Source organism: Balaenoptera physalus (assembly GCF_965194825.1).
Source record: "Balaenoptera physalus genome assembly, chromosome: 19".
NCBI lineage: Eukaryota > Metazoa > Chordata > Mammalia > Artiodactyla > Balaenopteridae > Balaenoptera > Balaenoptera physalus.
In genome coordinates, this window is record NC_138900.1 from 41478796 (window position 1) to 41490370 (window position 11575).

Below are 11575 nucleotides of genomic sequence, written 5' to 3' on the forward strand. Positions count from 1 at the left end.
TATCTATTAGGGTTTTTAAAAGCAAGTGACATGTGTATGTATGTCCTTATATGCAGAGTATCTAGAAGGATACAAACGGTAACCATAAATGCAAATTTAGATGCAAGAAGCTGAAAAGGGAATTGAACTTTTTTCCCCCACTGATAGAAAAGTAATTTTTGGGCTTCCCTGGTGGCGCAGTGGTTAAGAATCTGCCTGCCAATGCAGGGAACATGGGTTCGAGCCCTGGTCCGGGAAGATCCCACATGCCGCGGAGCAACTAAGCTCGTGTGCCACAACTACTGAGCCTGCGCTCTAGAGCCCGCAAGCCACAACTACTGAGCCCACTCACAACTACTGAAGCCCGTGCATCTAAAGCCCGTGCTCCACAACAAGAGAAGCCACCGCAATGAGAAGCCCGCACACCGCAACGAAGAGTAGCCCCCGCTAGCCGCAACTAGAGAAAGCCCGTGCGCAGCAACCAAGACCCAACGCAGCCAAAAAAAAAAAAAAAGAAAACTTAGGTCAATAAAGTTTTGGTTTTTTTTTTTTTTTGCATATTCTAAGGTTCTCTATACAAAATCCCAATCTATAGAGGTCTGAACCTCAGTCACTGTGCAGAAGAGTTAATTTAACATAGAAGGCCTGAGGCTGCTATCCTTAGGAAGGCTTGCCAGGTTGGCTCTTGGCCGGTGTCAGAATTTGGATTTTGAGAGAACGAATTCCCACTCCCAGAACTAATAAGCGTGGCTCACTGTGCCTAAACTGTACCCAAAAAATGTGGTTTATGTTGAACACCTGCTTTCCCTCTGGGAACCTGGGATTTTGCTATTTGGTAGGCAGAAGGTGCCTACATGACCAACCTAGGCACTGAGTTTCTAATGAGCTTCCCTGCTGGGAGACATTTCATACACATATGCTGTCACAATTGCTGGAGGAATTAAATAGGTCCTGTGTGACTCCACTGGGAGAAGCACTAGGAGAGGCTCATGCTTGGGAGAATGAGCCTAGTCTTCTTTGGACTCCACCCCATATGCATTTTCCCTTTCCTGATTTTGCTTTGTATCCTTTTGCTGTAATAAATCATAGCCCTGAGTACAACCATATGCCGAGTCCTGTGAGTCCTTCTAGTGAATTACTGAACCTGAACCTGGGGATGGCAGTCCTGGGGGACCGCCCCCCAACACACTCATCCTGTTACTAGCCAAGAGGAAAAGCCTTCTGAAGGTAACTGGGACTCATTTTGTGGGTTTCTTCTCTAGTCTGTGCAGAATCCATTTCAGAATTTTGCATTTTATCATAAAGACAATCCTGGAAGCTATTTGAAATAGGGGAAGTGGCAGAGTCTGATTAGATAATCATCAAATCTGTTTCCTCTTCCTGGATAAACAGCTAGACTATATTTCTCAGCCTCTTGCGTGTGGCTAACAAACTAAGTTATACCCAATGAAATGTAGGCCAAATATGATACCAGCCACTGCTCCATAAAACCTCCTACTCACGACCCTCTGGCTCTTTCACCAAGCACCACGACCCTGTGGTTCTTTCACCAAGCACCAGCTATGTATAGAACTCCTAACATCTAGAGGAGGGTGGCACCAAAAGATGGAAGGAGCCTGGGTTCTTGAATTACTGCATAGAAGGTAACCTAAATGAACACTCTCAATGAAAGTTATCTGAGGAAAGTTATATGAGTATAAACGTCTACTTTGCTAAGCCACTGATACCTTGGGGTTGTTTGTTACAACCCTAGCCTGCTTTTGCCTACCAAAAGAGGACATGATTGGGTGAAAACTTTTAGAAGTTACTCTTGACAATGTGAAACATTGAGAAAGAAAAGAGTAGGTCACAGAGAAATTAAGACTATCAGCGGGAAAAAGAAGTGAATGCACTCAAGAGAGAACTGCAAGGATTCTAAAACTGTGAAGAATAAGGAAAGAAGTGAAGAAAGAGGAGGAATCAAACACTCACCTTTCCAGACTAAGCACGTGGGTTCCACTCACTCCTGACATGAAACAACTGAGGAAGACAAAGTGGTAAGGGCAAGAAAGATAATGAGGCATGTCTGGAGTAAAGCATACAGATGAAATCCACTGGGCAGTTAGACGTACAGTCTGAAGCATGGAAAGTAAGGGCTGCTAATAACACATCTCAGTGTCATCAACATATAGATGACAGCATGGGAGAACTACAGAACTGAGAATAAGAGAGGGCCTATAGAGTAGCGGTTCCCCAACCTTTTTTGGCACCAGGGACCAGTTTTGTGGAAGACAATTTTTCTACTGGGGGGGTGGGGGGGATGGTTCGGGCAGTAATTTTGAGCAATGGTTCAGGTGGTAATGCGAGCTATGATGGGGAGAAGCAAATGAAGCTTCGCTCGCTTGCCTCCTGCTTTGTGGTGGGGAGGGGTTGGGGACCCCTGCTACAGAGAGTCCTAAGGAAGCTTACCACTTAAGGGAAGGTAAAAAAAAAAAGAGGAACTCAAAAACTAAAAACAGGGACTTCACTGGTGTGCAGTGGTTAAGACTCGGAGCTCCCAATGCAGGGGGACCCGGTTTGACCCCTGGTCAGGGAACTAGATCCCACACACATGCTGCAACTAAGGAGCCCACGCGCTTGCCTGCATGCCACAACTAAGGAGCCCAGGAGCTGCAACTAAGACCTGGCGCAACCAAAGAAATAAATATTAAAAAAAAAAAAAAACCCTAAATACAGAACTACCATATGATCCAGCAATTCCACTCACAGGTATATGTCAGAAAAAAATTAAAACCCTAGTTCGAAAAGATACATGCACCTCAAAGCACACAGCAGCATTATTTATAACAGCCAAGATATGGAAGCAACGTAAGTGTCCATCAACAGAGGAACAGATAAAGTAGATGTGTCCATTTATATACACACATATATAAAATGGACTACTACTCAGCCATAAAAAAAATGAGGGACTTCCCTGGTGGTCCAGTGGTTAAGACTCCGTGCTCCCACTGCTGGGGGCGTGGGTTCAATCCCTGGTCGGGGAGCTAAGATCCCACATGCCATGTGGCTCAGCCAAAAAAAAAAAAAAAAAGAAATTCTGCCATTTGCAACAACGTGGATGGACCTAGAAGGTATTAAGCTTAGTGGAGTCAAAGACAAATACTGTATGCTATCTTATATGTGAAATCTTAAAAAAAACACAAATGAATATAACAAAACAGAAACAGATTCGCAGATAGAACAAACTAGTGGTTAAAGGGTGGAGACGGATGGGAGGAGGGGCAAGATAGGGGCAAGGGATTAAGAGGTACAAGCTACTATGTATAAAATAAATAAGCTCTAAGGATATATTGTACAGCACAGGGAATATAGCCAATATTTTATAGTAATTTTAAATAGAGTATAACCTATAAAAACATTGAATCACTACGTTGTACACCTGAAACTCATATAACATTGTAAATCAACTATACTTCAATAAGAAAAAAATAAAGGAAGTCAAAAAGGGAAATAAGGAGTGGACAGAGAGATGGAAGAAACAGTGATTAATATCAGAAACCAAGGAGAGTCCTCTTCTTAACGGTAATAAGTAAAACCTAGACACAGACAGCATCCCTAAGAGAGCTCCAAGGAAGACTCTTTGTCCACTGTGGTAGGCAGCCTCTAAAATAACCCCAATGATCCCTGCCTAATATTTACACCTTTAAGTAATCTGCTCCCCTTAAGTGTGGGCTGGACCTTAAACGTGGCTTCAAAATAAGAGAACAGAAAGTCATTTCCAAGATTAAGTTACGAGAAGACTAACTTCTGTTTTACCTCTCTCCGAGCCTGTGCTCTGACAGAAAGAAGCAAGCAGTCATGTTGTGAGTAACCCTGTGGAGAGGACAATGTGGCATGGAACTGATACGTCCCAAACAATAGCCAGCAAGGATCTGAGACCTGCCAACTGCTACATGAGTAAGCTTGTACCCTTCAGACCCTTCTCACTACCCTTCAGACATGAGATGAGTATGGCCTGTGAATACTTGCACTGCAACTTTGTGAGAGACAGTGAGTCAGAAGCATCTAGCCAGGTTGTGCCTGTGAAATAATAAAAAGCAAAGAAGCTTTAAACAGCTAAATTTCGGGGTAATTTGTTGTGCAGCAACTGATAACTAATACATCCATAATAGTCTATGAAAACCATGGGGAGAGAGATCTTATGACATACATTTGGCGGTATAAAAAAAAAAAAAAGAAACTATTATAAATTATCAGAATTACCAACTAGGAGATCCCTAATACCTTCAAGAGAGGGACGTTAGTGGTCACCAGAAGGCAAGCAAAGACTCCCACATAAAGAGGACAAAACCATCAGGTAATAAGACCAGGGCCTAACTCAAGCCCCAGCCCCTCTGAAATCTTCCAAACACATCAGATTGTCTACAGGTTGATGTGCTGATCTACCTTCCCTTCCCTTCAGTATGCATGACACATACTGTTAAAATTTAATCACACTGTTCTCTATTGTTTCATGTGTATTATCCTTTTCATCAGTGCCTGGGGACATACCTTGGGTTTATTCCCTATCTCTTCTTTGCCACCACTCCCAACCAAACAACCAGCTTTGAGGGCATCAAAAATTTTCCATAACCCTGCTAAGTCCAATACCATATTCAATTTCTAGGTCCCTAAAATACAATTTGACTAGACTTAACAGAAAACAAAATGTAGTCAAAGTTTGGTAAATTTCTTCTACCTTCATCACCCATCAAAGGTGGAGATAATTGTCCATAATCTCATTTCAGGTTGGTTTGTCTTTAATTGTGATAGCATCACTATTTTATGTATCACTTACAAACTTTATTTGGCAGTATTTTTTCCGACATGATACATCCCAATTTCAGAGGTGTTAAAAATTTGTTTTAGAATCAGTGAAACATGGTATTCCTTTTCCATATGTAGTGTTTTCATATATGCTATTGTAAAATTAAAATAATTTTAAGTAAACTTGTGACTTACCCCAACAATAGTTGGATAAAAGTTAAGTAAAATAACCCTGACAACAAATATGAACCCCAAAAGGGTATTTACCGGTATTTATAAACTAGAGGGCAATATCATCTCCAAAAGCATTTTGAAAGTGGGAGTGGGAGAGCCATTGGCATTCAATGAGAATTAAAGATGCAATAAACATCTTGCAAGGAAGGAGGACAGCACCACCAATAAACTATTCTGCCCAAACATCAATAGTGTCCTTGTTGAGAAAATAGCTTTTGCATCCACTTTCTGCAGGTTGGGCCCTACATGCGAACACCTCAAGTTTGACTTTCCACAAAGTTAACACAAAGCCAAGCACAACTTAAATCCACCAAATGGTAGGAAATAGTATACGGCTAATGTGAAGTGGCTACCAAAACTTATCAGAGAACAGTTTACACACTACTATTATGTATATGAACCTAGTCAAATACTTGTTGAGTACTTACTATGTGTCAGGTATTTGAGATACATCAGTGAACAGCCATGCATACATCCCTGCATTCCCACTGGGGGAAAGAAACAGTAATCATAAAAAATTATCAAGCATTTTAAGAAACACTAAGTACTGTGGAAAAATAGCAAGGGTAAAGGTGAACCACACTGGGGTTGAGGAGGGCGGGAGGAGACTGCAAAGTAGGGTGGTCAGAGTAAGCCTTACGGAGAAAGTAGTATTTGAGATTTTAAGGAGCTCAGGGGTTTAGCCATGCACATACCTGAGAGAAGAATGTTCCAGACAGAGGGACTGTCAGTTAATGCAAAGGCTTCCTCAGAGAGTACATGGCATATGCGAGAAAAAGCATGGAGGCCAAGTGTAGCTGAAGTAAACTTAGTGAGGGGGAGAGTGAAGAGAGTAAGTTGGGGAGAAGGGGGAACATATGAAGAGGTATAGGGCAGGGCTAAATCCTGTAGGTGATAAAAGGACTTTCTTTGGCTTTTACTAAAGACAAATGGAGAATCAATGGGTGGTTTTGAACAGAAGACACAATATAATTTTTAAAAATATAAGAATCACTCCAGATGATGAACTGAGAATAAACTACAGGGGAGCAAGGGTAGAAAGCAAGGTAGATAACAGCACATTAAGAGGGAATTAGTGATTAAAACCCAAACACAGACGAACCCTACAAAGCTATACACAAATATCCCAAAACTAGGTTACTATATTAAAGTAAGTTACCATACCAACGTTTTGCGGTTGCCAGAGTCCTTTGAGGGCTTACTGATTGAAGACAAAAATCAAAATGAAATACTTTCAAGTAATTTTTACATTTTAGCTTTGGACAGACAACCTCAACTTCTGTAATCTTTGGTATAATTGTCTGTTTGAAAAGGGAACAGGAATATTCCTAAAATATCCATGCCATAACAGTGGATATATATACATGGTACACTTACCTCTTCATTACCTAAAGAACAAAAAGCACTAATATGAGTAATCCAAATCAAGGACATCCCCAAATTATGTATTACTGGGCTTACAAAGGTCTAGTGTAAAACTTTTTTTTAGAACCCAGCTGGCAAGGGATAAGGAAATATTCAAGGACATTATGGTCGACAGGTAATAAATCGGTTTGAAATGAAAGCTTTGCCAAGGATAAAAACAAATGGATCAAGAGTTGACTGGGACTTCCCTGGTGGTCCAGTGGTTAAGACTCTGCGCTTCCAATGCAGGGGGCATGGGTTCGATCCCTGGGGTCAGGGAACTAAGATCCCACATGCTGCGCGGTGTGGCCAAAAAAAGGGCAACAGAACCTTAATACTAACTTTTAAAGCACATTTAATAGCCTTGTGTGGATAGCTTCACAATTTTATTTCACCTTATTTTATTTATTTACTTATTTTTTGGCCACTCAGCATGTGGGATCTTAGTTCCCCAACCAGGGATCGAACCCGCAACCCCTGAAGTGGAAGCGCAGAGTCTTAACCACTGGATTGCCAGGGAAGTCACTTCACAATTTTGGAAGAATTACTACAATCTGTACATCAGCATAGTTTAAACAATTGTATCAGCAAACAACCATTCATTTTTAAAAACTGAAAAAGTGAAAAGAGCCCAAAAAGCATGCTTACTCCAAAATCAGAAAAGAACCAAGTTCTTGATCTGAAATCAACTGAATATTCAGAAGCATCTTCCCAGTAGCATGTGTAAAATTATAAAACTATGCACTATGTATTTAAGATGACTAAAAAATAATAACAGAGTACCCTTCTTAGAGCTACTTTATCTTAAAACTGTAACTACACCAGAAGAAAACTTACTTAAATTATCTGTCACAATTCAATTTACAGTGCTGAAGAACACTTTAAAACTTAAGTCGCTCCATCCTTTGAAGGCCTCAATGGAAATGTAAGTTTATTATACTGAGGTTAAGTAACGACCATTCCCAATAATTGCAAAAGACTATCTTTTTGTCAGACTAGAGTTTTATATTTTCACACTGAAGAGATGAAAAACTCAAATCTTGTGTCTTGTCCTCCAAAAATAAGTGGCTGATCATAGATTATTCTCACCTTTTTGATGAATGATCAGATTCATAGAACTTTTCCTTGTACTGAACTTTAGCAGTACGGAAAGACAGAATCACCATTAGGCTGGAGTAGGAAAACCTGGTCTAACATTAAACTAAGGAAGTCACCTCACTTTCCTGGGCTTCAATTTCCTACAGGTGATACCATAATTCTGTATGACTAGATTTCAAAGTTTAACCTTCTAAAAGATGTCAACAGAATTATAAGTACAAAGCTCCAAGAAAAACAGTCTGTGTCCTCAAAAGAAAACCAGGGTGTACTGTTTTCCAAAAGCGCCATGTTCTATAAATCTACCCAAGTGTAACAAATGAAGTATTATTCAATTACAATTCAGGGCAACTGTATGTATATGTTTGGAGGATGGGAGACTTCTTACCTACTATAAAATGAGACAACTTATAAGGCAATACATGGTAAAGGTAAGTGAAACTACCCAAGAGGAATGTAAGAAATCAATTTTGCTTAGGGAAGTCAGGGAAAAGATTATAGACAGTACATCTGAGTATGAACTAGAATGATGGATAATGTTTTGGTAGATACAGACGATGACATTCCAGATAAAAGGGGCAAAAATGTATTTGGGAACCACTGTGCAACCGTCTTTTAACTAAAGCCTAAGTTGTAATATGCTGCTATAACTATGGAGGGATCAATACTTACACAATAAGCTCCAGGCCAAGGTACTTGAAAAACTTTGGCGTATAGGATGCCTAGTTTCAAACCAATGATTTAGTAGACAATTTGGCATTAATGTAAAGAACTGTATTCCCAGAATCATTTACAATTAGAATATATTCACATATTACTTATGTAATAAAGAAATCCAATAAACAAATGATGGGGAAAAGATACTGGAGATTAGTTAGAAAGCTATTGCAGAAACGACAGCGTCTGAAACAAAGGAGTAACTATTCTTATAATGAGTCTACCAAAAAATTTAAAAGTAACATTGCATTTCAAAACTAAGAACTCTAAATCCAAGGTGACAAACTTTCAAACTAATTATCTGAAAGGGAAAATGCTGAGCTCTTAATATGAAGTTTAAGAGCAATAAAATAGTGTCTTTCACAATATGCTTTCATTCCATGTTACATTTCATATAATTAGTCCAAAAAACAAAAAAACCCAAAAAACACAACAATAAAACCAACACCTCTCCTGCAGACAGTTTAACATCTCATTCAACATTTTAATTTAGCCTAGAGGTGTATCCTGAGCCTTCCAGCATTAAAGACAGAAATGCATTTCTTTCTCCCAGAAATGCATTTCTTAAACCTACGCTCCACACTCCCAAAGGCTGCATTTCCTTCCAATCTCAACACAGGATTTCAGATTAAGTCTACACCTCTAATTACTGACTTCTCAAACAATGCTTTCCAACGAATAATTTGCTTTATTTGCTTTGCTACATTCTTGCAAATGTATGAATGAAAAGTACGTTAAAAGTAACTACTGTGTACATATAGGGTGCAAAAGGTTTTGAGCCCATTTTAGTTTTGAAACATGCTTCTTAAAAATTGTGAGCAAACAGAAAAGGAACTGCTGGATCTTTCTTTATATAAGGTCTTAAAATAAGACTCAGTAGGATGCCATTTTGAAACTTCCCAGCAGGAAGTTCAGTTTGATCAGAGGGCTGGTTAAGAAATGCTTCAACTAATAATATGAACTGACTTGAAAGTTAGCTTTGTTCTTTTACAAAAGAATATACCAAGTTCATAGCAGGTACTGTTTTTGTTAATTCAAGAATCATAAACTTCTCATGAAAAATAAGTGTCTTGAAATATCTGAGCATTCAATTAAAATTATTGTGATAAATTCTCTTCCAAGGTATTGAGTACCAAAGATCTGTTACGTGGTAGAATGAAATAAAGACTCAAGTTCATAAATTTAAATTGGCTAAAAAGAAAGCTTTTCATAACTAGATCAGAATCTAACCAAAAACATACTTGGAAAAAGCAAGGATAATTTGAGATTAGTCTTTAAACATGTTGTCAAGAAATAGGAAGCATTTCTTCTTCTGTCCTCACAATTGTTTTTGCTTTTTTTTTTTTTAATAACTTAACCCAAAGTTAGGAGGACATCACAGTACTTAGCCTGACAAGATCCATATTAAAGAGACTGGGATGTAAAACCCCAGCAGAAATTTAAGAGACCATAAAGAAAGAAGCTAAGCCAGAGATCCATTCGAGTGAGTTACGAACCAAAAGCATTTCAGTTCTGTTCCACCATAATGCCACAAAAGGCTGCCTTAAAACTTCTAAGATTAGGATCTTAGGCAAGAAAGGGTAATACTTTGTTATTGATGGTCAAATCTTGGTGCCTTGATTCTAGACTTAAGTTTCCACGGAAGGACTTGGGCCCCCACTTGTTGAAAAGGGACCAACTCTCTAAACAAGTTTTATCATCATGGGACCTTTTCAGTCAAAGCACAACTAGATGTCTAAAACTTCATGTATCATCAGCTCATTTTCTCCTCAGACAAGATAACAATCTGCAGTGTCCTACAACAGGATTATTTAAACTGATACCATATATTTTATTAATAGCTAAAATACTACACTGCCAATCTCTGGATGGGTAGGAATGTCAACCTGAGCACATTAAACCCAAATACTTCTACACAAACAAGTTTGTTCTTAATCTGTTTGACCTATTTCCTGATTTTGTACGTGTCCAACCATTTTTTCATCCGTGTATCCCTACTCCTATCAAACGGACTGTCATGAGGCAAATGTTCAGAATTTTTTTCGCAAAAGGTAATCAACTACACTCAATTATTAACTGGTCAAATAAACTCCCCAAGGCAATCGAATTTTAGAGAAATAAAGAGGAAGACTAAGTGCTATTACTCACTTTCAGGAAAAAAGTACTTTTTATTAGAGTCCTAAAAACTGTAACGTTTGAATGACTTCAAAGGGCAAGGTTTCTGCTCGAAGTTTACTTTAAACACAACATTTCCAAACCCACAGATATTAAGCATTAAAGCTTCATCCTAGTGAGGGTACTCCTCTGTGGGAGCCCGGTGGGGTGAAATCTGCAGAGGGGGTGGTACTGAAAAAGAACACCTGTGCGTTTGGCCTTACGGAACCCTCTAGTAAGACCTGTAGTAAGTCTCTCTCTCACCAGCGCTGAGGCCTACAAGTGCTCGGCTAGGAAGCGGGCACTTCCCACGGATTAGCGGAACCGCCACTACAGCACAGACACGGGGCCCGGTGGGTGGGGGCCGACTTTGGAGACGGAGTGAGCGCCAGGGCGCGCGAGTGGAACAAAACCTGTGGCAAGAAGTAATGAGGAAGTGCTCTCTCCCGCCCGCCCCTCCCACCGGCGGACACCCGAAACACCCGGGGTTTGACAACGTGCTGGGGGCGGGGGAGGGGACTGGCAGTTCCAGGTCCGCCCAGAGGAACTGGGAGCCTGCACTCCAAACACGGGCCCCTCGCCCCCGGAGCTAGGCCTCCGGGGCCGATGCCCGCTGCACCCATCTGGCAGTTGAGGAGCTCGCGGGGTCTGAGAAGGGTGCAGTCCGCGCGAACCGAGGCCCAGCCGCCCCCATCGCCGCCCTCAGAGCCTCCAGGCCCGGGCCGGGGGCCATCCCGGGTCTCATCCCGCGCTCTGCCCTCCGCTTTGTGGAGCCTTCGCCTCGGCCTCTTCAGAGCCCGAAGACTCTACAGCCGAGGGGAGAGAGTCCTCGCGCTCTCGCCTCTCCACTTCCCCGTCCCGACTGCCCCTCACACAGCGGAGCGCCGGGAAACGCTCCCAGTGGCCCCAGGACCACCCCCGTTCCTTCCCGCACCGGCACCCGCTTTCCGTAGCTGACACCGCCCGCCGGCCCCAGCACCCGACCCCAGCCCACCTCACCTTAGGCGGCTCCGGCGGCGCTGGACACAGGAAACTCCTGGGTCCCCGACTCCGGCTCTCCTCGACCCCTCTTCGGTTAACTCCGCTTGTTTCTCTACAAAATGGCGCCGGAGGTCGCGCGCTCACGTCGCGGCCTTTCCCCTCCCCGTTCCCATTTCATCATTCGCTGCCCGCCCGAGGAAGGAGGGCCCCAGCACCAGCCAATGAT

General features: G+C 41.5%; 1 protein-coding gene across 11 annotated transcripts in view; it reads right to left on the minus strand.

Annotated features, from left to right (window-relative positions):
- Positions 1–11516, minus strand: part of CNOT1 (CCR4-NOT transcription complex subunit 1) — a 103573-nt gene extending 92057 nt beyond the window's left edge. For 6 of the 11 annotated variants that reach the window (XM_082439468.1, XM_082439476.1, XM_082439474.1 and 3 more), the window contains exon 1: positions 11368–11514. The gene's annotated coding sequence lies outside the window, so the exon portion shown is untranslated. Of the gene's footprint in view, positions 1–1950; positions 1999–5426; positions 5446–11367 lie in introns of those variants that run through there. The other 5 variants (XM_082439471.1, XM_082439472.1, XM_082439477.1 and 2 more) reach the window with 5 other exon arrangements.
- Between the last annotated feature and the right edge of the window lie 59 nt (positions 11517–11575).